At 42.9% G+C, this 7,164-nt stretch overlaps 1 pseudogene; it reads right to left on the bottom strand.

Moving 5' to 3' along the window:
• Window positions 1–4,798: 4,798 nt before the first annotated feature.
• LOC137147019 (G-protein coupled receptor 55-like) lies at window positions 4,799–5,752 on the bottom strand (annotated as a pseudogene).
• Between the last annotated feature and the right edge of the window lie 1,412 nt (window positions 5,753–7,164).

Raw genomic sequence — 7,164 nt, 5'->3', positions numbered from 1 at the left:
AAGGTACTTGGAAGAGAGGAAGGTGATCAGGAACAGTCAACATGGATTCACAAAGGGAAAGTCATTCCTGACCAACCTGATTGCTTTCTATGAAGAGGTGACTGGGTCTGTGGATGTGGGGAGAGCGGTGGATGTGATATACCTTGACTTTAGCAAAGCTTTTGATACAGTCTTTCACAGTATTCTTATCAGCAAGTTAAAAAAGTATGGGTTGGATGAATGGACTATAAAATGGATCGAGAATTGGCTAGAGCATAGGGCTCAACGAGTAGTGATCCATGGTTCCATGTCTAGCTGGCAGCCGGTCACAAGTGGAGTGCCCCAGGGGTTGGTCCTGGGGCCGGTTTTGTTCAACATCTTCATTAATGATCTGGAAGATGGGGTAGATTGCACCCTCAGCAAGTTTGCAGATGACACTAAGCTAGGGTGAGTGGTAGACACCCTGGAAGGTAGGGATAGGATACAGAAGGACCTAAACAAACTGGAGGATTGGGCCAAAAGAAATCTGATGAGGTTCAACAAGGACAAGTGCAGAGTCCTGCACTTAGGACGGAAGAATCCGATGCACAGCTACAGACTGGGGACCGATGAGCTAGGCAGCAGTTCTGCAGAAAAGGACCTGGGGGTAACAGTGGATAAAAAGCTGGATATGAGTCATCAGTGTGCCCTGGTTGTCAAGAAGGCTAATAGCATGTTGGGCTGCATTAGTAGGAGCATTGCCAGCAGATCGTGGGACGTGATTATTCCCCTCTATTCGACATTGGTGAGGCCGCATTTGGAGTATTGTGTCCAGTTTTGGGCCCCCCACTACAAAAAGGATGTGGAGAAATTGGAGAGGGTCCCGCAGAGGGCAACAAAAATGATTAGGGGGCTGGAGCACAAGACGTATGAGGAGAGGCTGAGGGAACTAGACTTGTTTAGCCTGCAGAAGAGAAGAGTGAGGGGGGATTTGATAGCAGCCTTTAACTACCTGAAAGGGGGTTCCAGGGAGGATGGAGCTGAGCTGTTCTCAGTGGTGGCAGACGACAGAACAAGGAGCAACAGTCTCAAGTTGCAGTGAGGGAGATCTAGGCTGGATATTAGGAAAAAGTTTTTCACTAGGAGGGTGGTGAAGCACTGGAATGGGTTACCTAGGGAGGTGGTGGAATCTCCTTCTTTAGAGATTAAGCTGCGGCTTGACAAAACCCTTGCTGGGATTATTTAACTGAGGTTAGTCCTGCTTTGAGCAGGGGGTTGGACTAGATGACCTCCTGAGGTCCCTTCCAGCTCTATGATTCTAACCCAGCTTGACTTTCAAATCCTGACCCAAGTACTTTTGAAAAACTATATTATTACTTTATAACCTGTGCATATTAGATTTTTCAGAACAATGAGACACAAACATGGAACCCCATGATGCCATTTTGACAGCCACTAGTCTGAGGCAGACTTTCATTTTAAAAATTATATTGAGTTCTCATTGGAGATCGAACCCTAATGCAGAGCTCTACATCAAGGAATGCCCTTCTGCATCTCTGGTTATGGACTCTTGCATTCTGCATGCTTCCATCTGCTTCTGAGGGACAGAGGGGTGTGATGCTGTCTGCTTTAGGGCGACCATTTATAATATTATTGAATACCAATATGACAAAATGGCAATGATTCTTACCAGATATGTCATGTCAGGTACCATTAGAAAGGCTATAATTTGCTAAGTAGGATGATATTGTTTATGTGTCATTTATATTGTAAGTTATGGATATGTTTGATATATCTGTATTTCAACTTGTGCTGTGTTTCTAGATGACACCTCAGAGAGGGTGTCAGCAGCAATAACGCTGCTTAAGGGCCCATTAAGGGAACTCAAAGGTACAATGAACCCAGGGGCTACACCTTATGAGTCACCACTACTGGACTCCATCTTGTTTCTGTGAATTTCCACAAGCCGCATGGCAAAGGGACATAAAAAGGCAGCTGCTCCATCCCATGTTGTCTTCATTCCTGCTTCCTACATCTGGATCAATTCATCTGCAACTGAATCTGTGAAACAAAGCACTGAGACCCATCCACGTACTGGATGTACACCAGAGGGACTGTACAAGCCTGCAAGCTCCACAATTCTACTGAGAACCTGATATGTATATGGACTTTGAAGTCATTTGTATGTATCTAATTGCTTTAACCATTTAACATCTCTCATTTGTTTCTTTCCCTTTATAATAAACCTTTAGTTTTAGTTACTAAAGGATTGGCTGGCGGCGTGGTATTTTGGGTACGATCCAAACTTATATTGATCTGGTACTGTGGCTGACCCTTCGGGGTCAGGAGAACCTTTTTGGTAAAGAGCACAGAGTTTTAATAACTTATCTGTTTACAGAGAATCTGCTCTCCTTTTTCTGCTTGCCTGGACCTTGGCATTTTCAGGTGACTACGCTAGTCATGGAAGGGTCATAAGGGGAACTTGGGCTCTGGCCATTGGTCTGAATACATGGGTTGTCCTCTCTCCTGTTTTGGCAGGCTCAGGTAGTTAGCTTCTCTGTAACATATTTGCCTACTGGGTCTATGCACCTATCCTTTTTAAGCCCAAAAGGTACTGCCCCTCACATAATTAGTAATAAATCAACTAATGACCAGGACCCTTCTGCAGTGGCCCTGACTTCAGATACAGTGGCTGTGGGTCACTGAGTGTCCTTCTAGTCTGCCTGAGAATTTCATAGGCTGAGACTCTGGGTTCCTTCAGCATTGCTACTCCTAGTTACAACCGAGCCACTGACATAGACATTATACATCAACAGCAGCAAGGGAAGGATATTCTTCTTAAAGAGGAAAAATAAATGATCTTTCATATATTTGATTCTCAATGTAATTTTCAAAATGAAAGAAACCCTTTTTTTAAAATGATCAAATATAGTGCTTTGTAGCTTTTAAAATATTGTTTTATTTTTTTAGAGAGATCTAAATCACACAAACGGCAATATAAAGTGTCAGATCACTGGCTGCCTTGCAGAAGAAAGGAATGATGGAGCTCATGGAAATTCTGAAGGAAAAAATTGAAGGAGGGTGAAGATTATGATGAGTTATACATTGTCAGTATCTTTTTCTAATTGTCTGAGGTTGATGGCCTCTTCCTGGATGTTTGTGCTATACTGCTATAGTTGTGAACCTCACACATCTTCCTGGAGAGTTCTCAATCTCTGACTGGTTGTTCGTAACTGTTTTCAGAATGTCCTGTGTGGTAATCTATAATAGCAGTGCAGTGTGATGGATGCAAATGAGCTTGCTAGTGTCACAACACTGCAGTCAGCCCAAGAAATTCAGAGAAGATATGTTTTTCAAGTGCTATAGTTAAAAGAAAGATTTCTTAAAAAAATTAATATAGCACCCCAGTCCCAACATAGATCTTTTGCTGACAATTTCTTAAATAACATGAATAAGACAGAAAGAAATTGTACCTCATTCTAAAGAGTACAGTTTCTGAAAACTGTAGCCAGCAGCATTGAGGCATCCAGGATGTTTCAGAGATCTGCCATTTTGGAGGAGCCCCTCTGTCTGTCCTGACGTTAACTATGACAATATAGCTAGTTTTATTGACCTTATTTTGGTCATCCCCTAATTTTGGCTAACATGCTATAAATCAAACATATGTGCACCTGACACAGTCATAAATATATGCAGCCTACATACAGGGCTTCACAGGAATCGGCTGCCTATAAAATATTCTTTTTCCAAAGCAGCACCTTGGTGTCCTCCAGGGAAATCATTTTCCCCCACAAAATTTGTAAAAAAAATAGAATTACTCCAGGATCAGGACTTTGTTATGTGAAGTCTGAAGCAGAGCAAATTCTTATGATGGACATGAAAAACAGATTTCATAATTAAAATACTGAAAGTTTTTTGACTATAGCAGCATGAGTCATGCCACTATAATACCCTAATGAAAGTTAGGCAATGAAAAGACAGGCAGAAAATTTCATGTTTGTATATATACTTGTCTGAAGTATAAATACATTATGATTACGCCACAATTTCTTTTCTATGTTTCCGTGAGATGTTTTTTGTTCACACGGATGTCAAAGTAGCAGAAACATCCCTTGCTGGTTTCAAAATTGCGAAAGTGAAAAATTCACAAACCCCAAACCACAGTATGGCTTGTTGCATGTTTTGAAATTGTCTGAAGCAGAGGTGCAAGAATTAAGATATAGTGGTCATGGTCATGATGGTCAAAATCTGACTGGACTTTAAGGTTCAAAAAAGCCAAGTGTACAACTGCACACTCAAAAATGCATACCTAATTTGCACTCACAATAGCCTTCAAAGTTGAAGAAGAGTTTTGAATTAGGGATGTAAAAGGTTAATCATTTAAACGTTTAAATGGTAATCAGCTGTTTAAATGTTTACCGTTTAAACTGGGGGACAGAGGGGAGTGGCAACTGGGCAGCTCTGGCTGGCAGGGAATTGCAGAGCCCAGCACAGGGAGGTAGCTGCAGCTAGGCTCGGCTCCAGGCAAGCGGCGGGGGGGGGGGAGCTGCAGCTGGGCTCTGCTCCCAGCAAGTGGTGGGGAAGGGGGAGCTGGGGGGCCAGCCACAGCTGGGCTTGGCTCAGCTCAACTCCACTCCCCGCAGGTGAGAGTTGCCTAGCACCCCAGCATGTAACCAGTTACACGGTCTATTTTTAGAATGTTTAAATGGATTTTAAATTAAACTAATTTTTACATCCCTATTTTGAATAACTCATTCTACTTTTGGCCTATCCCCAACAAACAGTTTGCTGTTTGTCAGTGAGGGGTGGATTTGGGAGGAAAGAGTGTTTTAAATGAGCATTAGACAACATGGATTCTTCTGCTTTGGCAAGTTATTTCATGCAGTTCAATCATAGCACTAGCTGCAGCGACAGAAATAATTTTCTTGCGAAATTCTCCTGTAGCAAAGTAGTAACAGATGGCATCCAGGCAGCAGTTGACATTAGCTGCACACATTGCCACCTGTATGAAGAGACTAATGCTTTGTTTCACAATGCAGTCCACAATGATGTGTTGCCTTACCAGGAATTGCAGAAAGATCCCCAGATGCACTGGTGTAAAGGTGACCACAAACACCATGAGATTGGCTACAATGATCCATACAGAGGCAGCTTGCTCAGCTCACCTTTGCCCCTGGTTTTTACGCCTCCAAAGAGTCAGGATGATCTGAACAGAGCAATAAACCATCAGAGTCAGAGGGATGAGAAATCCAAAGACTTCAACAGCAAGGATGATGGGAATGCCCCATGCCTGTTCTGACATATTGTGGAAACACTTGACTTTGTCATTGTTGTGGAAGTCATAGATAGGGATGCTGCTAAGTCAGACTATAACCCAAATGCAACAGCATACCATGATTGCCTGCCTGGGGGATCGGAAAGCCTTGGCTTTGAGCGAATGCCTTATAGCAATATATCTGTCCAAGCTAATGCAGACAATGATGAAAATACTCCCATATATACTGACAAAATAGAGAGCCTCTATACATTTGCACAAGCGCTGCTGCTGCTCTTCTTTGGAGTAGTACATCTTGAAAGGAAGTGAGAAAAGAAGAAGCAGATCTGCAAGAGCAAGGTTTATCATGTAGATCGATGTCTCTGTCTGTTTCTTCCAAGAGAAGAACACCCGAAGGGCTAGCAAATTCAGAACCAAACCAACAATGAAGGTAGGTATGAAGATCATAAGCTGGAGAGACTTCATTATAGTGTCAATATGGTCAAAGGAGCACTCCTTGCTGAAGCTGTTGTTATCCATTTGTCCTCTAAAACACACATGTAGCAGGTTAAAACCACTAGATTCTCAGATTCCAAATAAATAAAATATTGAGTAAAATTTTCAAAAGCATTTAAGTCCCATTTTCAAAAGTCCCTAAGGAACGGACGCTCCTAAGTGCCATTGACTTTGAATGAGACTTGAGCATGATTTTCAAAGGTCACTATTCATTTTAATTTCAGTTCATTCTGTGAGCGGTCAGTTTGAGATACTATAAAGGGGCCTGATTTTTCAGAACATGGGTATTCAGCACTTTCTGGAAATTATGCCCTTTTCAAGTGTCACAAGTTGGGCACCAAAACAAAATAATTAGTCACTCTTGAAATCTTGGCCAAGTCTCATTCAAGGTCAGTGGGACATACACCCCTAAATCACTTGGCAGCTTTTGAAATGTTACTCAATATCCATTTTTTGCAACCTCTGAGGTGGCAGATAGCTGTAGATAATGCAGTGAAGGAAAAGTAAGCAAGAATTTTTTTTTAAATGGAAAAAATCCATGGGCTCCTTAATGATCCTGTGGAACAATTAGGATTGGTTTTGAATATCTCATCTGAGGGATCTACACACAGTTAATGACACAGAGACTCATGATGTTTCCTAAATGAAGTCTGCTCCCTGACCCCAACGGTGGGTAAATGAAAGGTCAATTTCACTTTGCAGCTTCCAAGGCTGCCAGAGCCTGTGGCTCTGAGGCAGCCACAGGGCGGGAACACCAAGGCTTCCGGGCTAGTGGGGCTCTCTTTTCTTCTACAGCTCCTGGAGCTGGTGAGGAGGCAAAATGTGGGAGCTCTCTCTGCTGCTCTGACTCCTGGACCTGGGTAGGGAAGTGCTGGTGAGAAAATGCTATGGCCTGTGTTATACAGGAGATCACTAAATGATCACAGTGGTCCCTTTTGGGCTTGAAATCTATGATTCCAGGCCTCTCTCTACCTTCCAGCAAGAAAGATCTATCTGTGCTTCTGTGCTAATTCTCGTGCTTATTCCCTGGCCCAATGCCTATTCACTGTCATATGAGTTGCCACTAAGAATGACAATGACTTAGTCCTTGGTCAGAGAAAGAGTGTGAGAATGACTCTATAGCCTCGTGGTTAGGTCATTTCCCTAGCACGCAGCCGGCCCAAGTGTAAGCACTAGTGGCTGTTTCATTAGTTATAGAACGTAGAACAGCTTCAGCTGCAGAGACTAATACCAGAATACCCCACAGCCCAGTTGCTAGGGTGCTCTCTTGCAACATGGGAGACTGAAGTTCACATTCCTTCTCCACATCAAATGGAGTGGGAAATTGAATCGCCTACACCCCAGGAGAGTACTCTAAGCACTGGGCTAAGGAATCCTTCCTCCACACCTCTTGTTTTATGGATTTAGTCCTCCTTTGGTTTTGCAAAATGCCCTGA

The sequence above is a fragment of the Emydura macquarii genome, unplaced genomic scaffold, assembly GCF_026122565.2.
Source record: "Emydura macquarii macquarii isolate MOO-44397 ecotype Brisbane River unplaced genomic scaffold, CSIRO-AGI_Emac_v2 contig_499, whole genome shotgun sequence".
Taxonomy (NCBI): Eukaryota; Metazoa; Chordata; order Testudines; family Chelidae; genus Emydura; species Emydura macquarii.
This window is presented reverse-complemented; position numbering and strand designations above follow the sequence as displayed.